Source organism: Arachis stenosperma, chromosome 9 (genome assembly GCF_014773155.1).
Source record: "Arachis stenosperma cultivar V10309 chromosome 9, arast.V10309.gnm1.PFL2, whole genome shotgun sequence".
Classification (NCBI taxonomy): domain Eukaryota; kingdom Viridiplantae; phylum Streptophyta; class Magnoliopsida; order Fabales; family Fabaceae; genus Arachis; species Arachis stenosperma.
Window position 1 is genome coordinate 118,968,028 of NC_080385.1, and position 11,191 is coordinate 118,979,218.

Sequence of the window (11,191 nt, forward strand, 5' to 3'; positions counted from 1 at the left end):
TCTCAAGCCAAGAACATAAAATCCTACCCTAACATCCTCTCAAGAATTTCATCAAACACTTGGAGGGTAATGAAAGAAAGCATTTTTATTTGTAAGAATAAAAGGAATCAACAACCAACAATTACAAAGAATTAACAAAAACAACAATCAACAACATCACAATCACATGAATTATCTCAAATTGCATTATTAAAAGAAAACAAAAGAACAAGAGTATCTCAATTGCAAAACCTAGAAACAAAATAAGAGAAATTACAACAAGAGGATAGGGATAGAAAGAAGAACCAAAGTGTAGCAATCACCACTTGAAGGTAGAAGTAGAAGGAGACTTGAATTAAACCTAGAACTATGAGATCCTAATCTAACCCTAATTCCTAATCCTAGAGAGAAGTGAGAGCTTCTCTCTCTAAAACTAACTCTAACTCCTAAAACTAAGCTAATGATCAAAAGTATCTAAAGTATCTAAAAAAAATATGTTGATTCCCCTTCAATACTTGACTTAAATAGCATCAGAAATGAGTTGGATTGGGCCCACAAGGCTTCTAAAATCGCTGGCCACATGTTGCATTAAGTGGGTCATGTGCCACCATCGGCGCGTCCACGTACCGTGCGCGTGCGCGCCCCTATGCGTGATGCAACTATGGCAAATCTTATATAAGATTTGGAACCGCATTATTTGGACCTCTGTAGCTCAAGTTATGGTCGTTTAAGTGCGAAGAGGTCGGCTTGACAGCTTTCCGGTTCTTTCATTTCTTCATGAGTTCTCCAACTTTTCATGCTTCTTTCTTCATTCCCTTGATCCAATCTTTGCCTCCTAAACCTTAAATCACTTAACAAACATATCAAGGCATCTAATGGAATCAAGGAGAATTAGATTTAGCTATTTTAAGACCTAAAAAGCATGTTTTCACTCTTAAGCACAATTAAAGGAGAATATACAAAACCATGCTATTTCATTGAATAAATGTGGGTAAAAGGTTATAAAATCCCCTAAATTCAATACAAGATAAACTGTCAAATTGGGGTTTGTCACTCGCACCAAGACCTCAACCTGACGTGCTGCTACTTCTCCACCTCATTCCTCCTCACGAGGCAAGAGGCCCATGCGTGAGCCTACTGACCATGATCGAACCCCCTCTCCTCCTCTCAACCGTGGTATGTATTCTAATTTTTTTTTACATTCTGTCCGAACTCCTATGTCTATAAATCCTCTAGCTTACAAGTCATTCTATTCTGGCTTCTTAGAAAATCCTTTGATGATCTCTGTTTTTATTTTTTCATGAACTAGATATTCTTTAAAGAATATATTTTCAAACGTTCTCTATGTCATACCAAACTGGTTAATTTTGACAAACTTACCTTGAAAGGATTGGATTTCAAAGATATTTTTTACTACCAAGGCTAGCTTCTATTTTTTTATGTTAAGTGTCCTATTTTTTCTTAGCTGGTAAAAATGTTTTATACAAACATGGATTTTCACAAAGAAAGAATTATTTCAACTGTAAAAGAAAAAAACATTGTTATTGATCGTCCTAGCCTTAATCAAGCTCTTAGTTTCTTTGGCTTTAGTGTTCAAGTATACACTTCTGTTAAATGGGATAAAGAACTCAATGTATACCTAACTGATGCTGTTAGAAGTATTTGTGTTGATATTCCCTCTTGTGATGGTGTTAAGCCATCTCACCAAACTTTAGGTGCCATTTATGCTCAGCTTCATAGGATCGTCAATTACATAATTCTTCCTCAAATTGGCTCTTTTCAAAAAGTCTTCTTCTATGATACCCTCAATATTTTTTCCCTGATCAACAAAATCAAGATTTCCTTCTATTATATAATGATTCGTCACATGCATGAATGCATCACTACTTCCGCAAACATTGCTCTACCCTATGTAATGTTCCTCACTAAAATCTTTGAACTTCACATTGATTTCTCCAATGAAGTTTTTGAGGAATGGTCTTCATTTTTGAAAGGGAAAACATAGCCAAGAAAATCAATGCAAGTGCAAGAGGTAAAAGATAGTTAGTTGCAGGAGGGGCGGGTAGCTTGAAGGCCTCTCAATCCTCAAGCAACTCCAAGTTCATTGAGCTCACTAGTATAGTGAGAGACTTGGCTCAGGAGTTTGGGAATCATGTGGAAGCACAACAAGCCTATTAAGCCAAGCAAAGGCGCCAAGATGGAAATGTTGAGTCTAATCTACAAAAAACCAAGGGAAGAATTGACATCCTGAACTAGTACATTGATGATCTTACCTCGAAGCACATTTTTTCTGATGATGAAGATGCTGAGAAAGCCGAGCATTGGGCCAGTTATGATGCTTAGTGACTCTAGTCATTAACTTACTGTTATATTTTATTTTTAAGATATTTTGGATGATTGTATAACCAAACAATTTGCTTTAGTTTTTTATTCTTTGACAAGATCTTGCAGGTCTTCATTTGCTCCCTTGATGACAAAAGAGGGAGTAATAGAAATAGAGGAGAGAAATATTGTTGGTTTAGTCTTTTTTTATGTTCAAAGACTTGGTTACTGGGTTATTAAAGTTTGTTTTAGTTTAAGACTTGGTTTATTAACTGCAATCTCTTAATCACCATATCATATAACTATCATTGTAAGTGTTGGCTTGTGTTTTTGCCGCACCCTGATATCTTAGCTCAAGATAGAGTCCAAGCATCAATTCAGGGGGAGCTTTAATCTCTGGTTTTATGGAGAAATTATTTTGCATATGAAAGGAAAGTTTTTTTACTTTTATTCTATTTCGTTGAAAGCTCTCTATTTTAAAATATTGGTCATCAAGGAGGACATTGTTGAGTTAGAATGAAATTTTACAATTTATTATGATGACAAACATTAGTTTAAATTGAATAATTAAATTATTATGATATAATTGATTGTGCTATAAAGTCTTTAGATTTGGGAATGATATTAATGTTGATTTGATTTAAAAAAAAATCATTCATTAATAGCAAGATTTGAAGTTAGTATGAAGGAGGTGTGATACTGCTAGAAGAAAGGAAAGTATCATCCTTTAAGGAAGGAATTGCAACTACACAAATAAAGGAAAGCATCGTGTATTTAGTGCAAAACATTTTGCTACAATGGCTAACATTAGCTTGGTTTTTGGATATAAGAAGAAGAACTAGATTTAGGGAAACTCAAGGAGAATGATTCAGAAGTCAAACATTACACATTGAGTGCCTTTCTTCTTCATCTTGGTTTGTATTTGATATTCAGTTTTTGTATATTTCTAGTACAAAAAAAAGCATATGATTCCTCATGAACTCAACATATTGAGGCATATGCTCCAGCACCTCAGCAAAAAGAATATTGATCTGCAACTTTCTGAAGACTTCCAAGAACTGCGAGAATTGCCCATCCTTGGTCTCTTTTTGAAGCTTCTGAGGGTATGGAAACTTCGGCTTATGCTCGAATGCCTTGGATAGTTCGTGTGCTATGGCACCCTTAGCCTTCTCTGGAGCCTCTATTTCTTCTGATCCCTTAGCAATCTATACTTCCTCTGACATGGATTTACCAGCCACTGTGATGCCTTGCATTCTTCTTTTGGATTTACTACTGTGTCATCAGAAAGAGTGTTTGGAGGCCTCTCAAGTATTTTCTTGCTCAATTGATCCACTTGTACTTCCAAGTTCCGAATTGAAGCTCTCGTCTCTTATATGAAACTCTAATTATTCTTGGAGAGTTCTGCAACTATAGAAGCTAGGTCTGTAATGTTCTGAGGCTGGAAAGTCACTCGTTGCTGCTGAGAGGGTTGGAACTGACGGTTGTTGAATTTATTCTGATTGAAATTGCCTTGAGAGTTGTTGTTGAAATTCTGCTAAGGCTTCTGGGGTTGCTCTTCCACCCAAAAATTAAGTGATTCCTCCATCCCTGATTAAATGTGTTAGAATAAGGATCATTACTGGTATTTCTAGAGGAATTTCCCATATAGTTAACCTGTTCAGGAGCGGGTTGAGCATAACTGTAAGTCTCCCCTTGGTTGAATCTACTACTCATGTCATAAGGAGCATCTTGAGTATTAACAGTTGAGACCTGCATCCCACTCAAGTGATGAGTGATCATACTAATCTGTTGAGACATGGCCCTGTTCTGAGAAAGAATAGCATCCAAGGTATCCAGCTCCATGACTCGTTTCTTTACAGGATTCCTTTCAGAAGTGTACAGATATTGGTTGTTGGAACCATCTCAATCAACTCATTAATCTCTTTAGGAGTCTTCTTCATATGCAGAAAGCCACCTACAGAATTGTCCAGAGATATTTTGGTCATCTCTGAGAGTTCGTCATAGAAGATCTACAGCCTGATCCAGTCTGAGAACATGTCAGGAGGACTCCTCCTTATCATTGACTTGTATCTCTCCCAGGTTTCATAGAGAGACTCACCATCTCTCTACTTGAAAATCTAAACATCTGTCTTCAGCTTAATCAGCTTCTGAGGAAGAAAAAACTTGGTCAGGAACTTATTGACCACCTTGTCCCAAGTGTTTAAGTTCTCCTTGGGTTGAGTATCAAGCCACTGCATTGCTCTATCCCACACAACAAATGGGAAGAGCATCAGCTTATAGACATCCAGATTCACTCCATCAGTCTTTACAGTATCACATATATGCAGGAAATTAGAAATGAACAAATTTGGGTCTTCTTGCTGGATTCCATGAAACTGACAGTTTTGTTGCACCAGAGCGATCAACTGTGGCTTCAGCTCAAAATTGTTTGCACCTATAGGGGTACCACAATAGTATTCTCATAGAAATTAGGGGTGGGAGCAATGTATGAGCCAAGCATCTTTCTAGGCTACTCACCGACTTTTTAAGCTCTTGCTTGTTGCAAAAACCACTTCAAGGTCCTCCCAGGTTCAGGGTCAAAATCAAGAAGGGATTTTTTATTCTTGTTCCTACTCATAAACAAACAGAAAACAAAAAAAGGTTGGAATCTCTACGTCAACGTAGAGAGAATTCCCAGTGAGGTATCATGTGTAAAAGAAATAAATTAAAATAAACTAAATAAACAAAGCAATAGAATTCGAAAGCTACTAAGCAAATAACTAGGGAAAATTCGAAACCAACTAATAAGATAAGCTAATTGATTTGAAAATTAAACAAGACAAACACTAATATTTTCGAAAATTTTAAAAATAAAATACTAGGTGACACCAAACTTAATTTTAAAAATTAAGGCAAAAATTTTTTTAATGAGAGAAAACTTAATTTTTGAAAATAAAAAGAATGAAAACAAAATTGAAAACAATAAAAAAAAACTAAAATCACCTAATCTAAGCAATTAGACAACTGGTAATTGTCAATCACAGTCAATCCCCGACAACAGCGCTAAAAACTTGGTGCGAGATTTCGAATACCCACAAACTGACCGGCAAGTGCACTGGGTCATACCAAGTAATACCTCAGGTGAGTGAGAGTGGATCCTATGAGGATTGATGGATTGGGCAATAATGGTCGAATGAATCACTTAGTTAGGCAAGCAGAAAGCTGTGTTTTGAGGGTTGTAAAACACATTAAATAGTAAATTCAGAGAATTGGAAAGCAAACAATAAAAATGGTGTGAAATCTATGAGAGAAAATTGTTAAGGCTTCGGAGTTGTTTGTTCATCCGGATTACGTTTTCTTACCAACTATTTTTATCATGCAAGATTCATTTCATGGCAAACTGTACCCTAATGTCTTAGTGATTTAGTCTCCTTCTAACCCAATCAACCGCCAATGTCTTGGTCACTTAATATAGATTAAAGGGTTAAGAGCAATTCTAGTTTATGGCCACATATATCCTAATTACCCAAAGCTAAGAGGATTATATGTCATGTATCCTGATTAGTTCAAAAGCTAAATCCACTAAAAATTCACCTTTGATGGGATTTGAATTCAGATTACTGGCGTTTAGCGCCCCAGTGGGCAGCTCCAATTCTTCTATTTCTTGCACAAAACTCTGCCAAATTGGTCCGAATTTCTCCTAAAATAATTAAAACACTAAAACAACTCAAAGTAGCATCCAAAGAAGATTTTAACACTAAAATGTAATAAAACTTAATATTATAACAAAAAATAAGCAGAAAATAGGGTAAAGATGCTTACGCATCACAACACCAAACTTGAACTGTTGCTTGTCCTCAAGTAACTAAAACAATATAGGACTGAGAAGAGAAAACGCCTAAGACTTGAGTGTTCATTTAAGCTCATGTCCAATTACTGAGTGGGGCTAGCGACACTATAATTCTGAATAGGTTTGGCATCTCACTATCCTTTGAAGCTTAGAGATATTGATATCCTTCAAAACTAGAACTCGAATGATATTATCAATTCTCTTCTTTAGGCCCTAATTGATCCTTGAAACAACTTTTTCTTTTCTTTACCTTTGGTTCTTTGCACCTTGAGCCTAGCCATGACTCTAAGTTTTTTGTCCTCAAGCTTAACTTGACACGACAACACCACAAGCACTTAACTAGGAAACTCTTTTAAGTTCTAATTTTTCTTTTTATTTCTCCCAGACAGTGGTGCTCAGAGCCTTTGGCATACTCTGTAATTACACTTGGTCTCGACTCTTAGTGCTCTGTCTCAAGGATTACTTGACACATTCACACCACAAGTATATAGTTCAAAAAATAACTCGTTTGAGCTTTTAATCATTTTAGACCTTCCTAACCATTGATGCTCAAAGTCTTGGACCTTGTTCTTTATTATTTTTTTTCTTCTTTTTGTTGTTTGTTTTGCTTTAAGAATTAATTTGTACTTTTAGAGAATCCATAATATCTCTCTAAATTCCTGTACTTCATGAACCAACATTCTTGACTTCACTATCAATTATGCACTGTTCAGTTCATCCATTCAGAGCTAAAGATAATGCCACCACATTAGAGTAATCAGAATAACTCATAATATATAACTCAAGTCTCATGCATTTTACTACTTCTTTTCTTTTCTTTTGATTTTTCAGGCTTAGTGAGCAATACATGAGACATTTTTCAAAATAAATATAAAATAGAAAAATAAATAACTAAACTAGAAAGCAATAAAATACTACTACTGATCATGCAAAATACTTTCAAATAAATAACAGGAAACAGATAATATTGTATGCAGTGAAGTATAGTCAGTCCAGTCCTCAAACTTTACAAAAAACGAACTGCTCTAATACCAAATTATAACGACCCAATTTCCGGCATGTTGACCCATCCCAGTCGTCAGTACCATTTGGTTAAACTCTAAGACTCTAGACTATATATTATGTATATTAATATGAGCCTGTAGGGTGAGCTAAGCACGCGGGTTAAGCATGAGTTATATTTGACTTTATCGGCATTATCTATGATAGTTAGGCGAATAACACATTTAGAAATGAAAGCAAAAATAACAGATAAATATATTCACATTTATCTATTGTTGTATGCAAACTCTACTAATGACAGATATCTATCCCAGCTCCTGTTTTGGTCTAATGCGCAAGCTCTTAGCATGTCCTTTAGGGTTTGGATGGTTCTCTTTGATTGTCCATCAGTTTGGGGATGACAAGTCGTGCTTAGGTGCAGGTGGGTTACTAACGCCTTCTGAAATGCACCCCAAACTCGTGATGTGAATCTTGGGTCTCTGCGGATACAATGCTGGTTGGTACACTGTAGAGTCTAACTACTTTCCAAATGTAGAGTTGTGCAAGTCTTTCCAGCGAGTAGTCCATTCGGATTGGTAGGAAGTGTGATGACATCCTTCATGCATGCTGCGTAACTGTATGTCCTCCACCACCAAGGCTTCTATAAAACAAAAAAAAAATCATATCCAGATTTTTTTGGCCAGATTTCGAAGCAAAAGATAATTTTAATCGGATAAGGGTATACGATAAAAATATTTTAGCTCTCGTTTTAATTGAAAATTCTTATATATATGAGTTTTGGTGTTAGATACAACTTCAAAAGAGTGATGAGCGTGTTTTTAAAGCTTATAGCATTTTGCTTTTGTTAAAAATGATTTTTTTTTATAAATTTTGAAGCAAAATATAATTTTAATCTGATGAGAGGTATGTGGTAAAAATCTTTTGGCTATCATTTTAATTGAAAAATCGTTATTTATATGATTTTTAGTGTAGAATACAACTTTCGGAGTGTGGTGAGTGTGTTTTTAAAGCTTATAGCAATTTGCTTTCGTCCAAAATGATTTTTTTACGAAGATTTCAAAGCACAATATAATTTTAATTTGGTGAGAGGTATCCGATAAAAATATTGTTAACTCTCGTTTTAATTAAAAATACTTATTTATATGAGTTTGGATCTAAGATACAATTTTCAACTTTCGAAGAGTGTGTTTTTGAAGCTTTATTATAACATTTTTTTCATCAAAAATGATTTTGTACCTAGATTTTATAGCAAAATAAATTTTTAATTGGGTGAGAGATATGTGATAAAAATATTTTAGCTTTTATTTTAATTAAAAAATCCTTATTTATATGAATTTTGATGTAGAATGCAACAAACAAAAGGTGATAAATGTGTTATTTAAGCTTATAAGATTTTGTTTTGTCAATAATTTTTTTTACATAAATTTTAGAGATAAATATAATTTTGTTATGATAATAGGTAAATAGTAAAAATATGTTAGCTTTTATCCTAATTGAAAATCCTTATTTATATAGGTATTTGTATAGGATACAACTTCGAAAAAATGATAAATTTGTTTTTGAAGCTTATAATATTTTACTTTTGCCAAACATAGTTTGTTAACGTTGATTTTGAAGAAAAATATAATTTTAATCGGATAAGAGGTATGATAAAAATATTTTGGCTCTCACTTTAATTAAAAATTATATGAGTTTTGTTGTTGGATACAACTTTTAAAGAGTGATGAATGTTTTTGAAGCTTATAGCATTTTGTTTTTATCAAAAATAACTTTTTACATAGATTTTAGAGCAAAATATAATTTTAGTATGGTGAGAGGTATGTAGTAAAAATGTTTAACTCTCATTTTAATTGAAAATTCATATTATATGAGTTTTGGTATAGAATACAACTTTTGAAGAGTGATGAATATCTTTTTGAAACTTATAACATTTTGCTTTAGTCAAGAATAATTTTTTAAATAGATTTTAGAAGAAAATATATTTTTAATTTTGTGATGAATATCTAATGAAAATATTTTAGCTCTCATTTTAATTATTGAAAATCGTTATTTATACAAGATTCGATCTGCGATACAACTTTCAGAGGTCATGAGTGAGTTTTGCAACTTTATAATATTTTACTTTAGTCAAAGATGATTTTTTACATAAATTTCAGAGCAAAATATAATTTTAGTCGGGTGAAGGATATATGATAGAAATATTTTATCTTTAGTTTTAATTAAAAATTCTTATTTATATGAGTTTTGTTGTAAGATACAACTTTTGGAAAGTGATGAGTGTGTTTTAAGCTTATAACATGTTGCTTTCGTCAATAATGTCTTTTACATAAATTTTGGAGCAAAATATAATTTATTTTGGTAATGAATATGTAGTAGCTCTCGTCCTAAATGAAAATCCTTATTCATAGGAATATTGTAGGAGTATTGGTGTATGATACAACTTCCGCAAAGTGATGAGTGTGATTTTGAGCCTTATAACATTTTGCTTTAGTCAAAAATAATTTTTAATATAGATTTCGAAAGAAAATATAATATTTAATCGAGCAATGGATATACGATAAAAGTATTTTTTTCTCGTTTTAAGTGAAAAATCTTATTTGTATAAATTTTGGTGTTGGATACAATTTCGAAAGAGTGATGAGTATGCTTTTGAAGTTTATAACAGTTTGCGTAGATTTAGCGCAAAATATAATTTTAATTTGGTGAGGGGTATACAGAAAAAATATTTTAGCTATCATTTTAATTGAAAATCCTTATTTATATGAGTTTTGGTGTAGGATAGAACTTTTAGAGAGTGATGAGTGTGTTTTTGAAATTTATAGCATTTTGCTTTTATCAAAAATGATTTTTACGTAGATTTTAGAGTAGAACATAAGTTTAATTAGGTGAAGGGTATGCGATAAAAATATTTTATCTCTTTTTTTATTTGAAAATTCTTTTTTATATGAGTTTTGGATAGGATACAACTTTCAGAGAGTAATGAGTGTGTTTTTGAGGGTTATAACACAAAGTTAAAAATAATTTTTAACTTATATTTCGGAGCAAAATATAATTTTAATCGAACAAAGGGTGTGGAGTAAAAATATTTTGGTTCTCGTTTCAATTGAATATCTTTATTATATAAGTTTTGGTGTTAGATACAACTTCGAGAGAGTGATGAGTGTGTTTTTGAAACTTATTGCATTTTATTTCTGTTAAAAATTATTTTATTTTTTTTACGAAAATTTCAGAGCAAAACATAATTTTAATTGGGTAAGGAGTATCCAATAGCTCTTATTTTAATTGAAAATTCTTATTTATATGAGTTTTGATTTTAGATACAATTTCCAAAAAGTGATGAATGTATTTTTGAACCTTAACTATAATTTTTTTCTTTCATCAAAATTGATTTTTTTTTTCGTAGATTTAGGAGCGATATATAATTTAATTGGGTAAGAGGTATGCGATAAAAATATTTTACTTCTTGTTTTAATTGAAAATTCTCATTTAGAGTTTTGTTGTAGTATACATCTTTCAGAAAATGATGTGAGTGATTTTTAAACTTATAACATTTTACTTTTGTCAATAATATTTTTTTATATAAATGTCGGAGCAAAATATATTAGCTCTCATCGTAATTGAAAAACTGTATTTATATAAATATTGGTATATACAAATTTCAAAGAGTAATCAGTGTGTTTTTTAAGTTTATAACATTTTGTTTTGGCCAAAAATAATTTTTAACGTAAATTTTGAAGGAAATATCATTTTAATCGAGTATAAAATACATGGTAAAAATATTTTGGCTTTCATTTTAATTGAAAATTCCTATTTATACGAGGTTTGGTCTAAGATACTACTTTCGGAGAGTAGAGGTGGCCCAATTTGCTGCAGGTAAGGTTGAACGCGGAGCAGGTTTTAGGGTGCGGGTTGAGTCTTAACCCTACTTGACCAACCCACACCCTATATATGTATATGTTATAGGTGGGTATTGAACCAATGATCTCTCACTTAGTTTAATAGGTCTTTATCATTGAATCAAGATCATCAATTGATAATTTAACACTTTTTTTTATATAA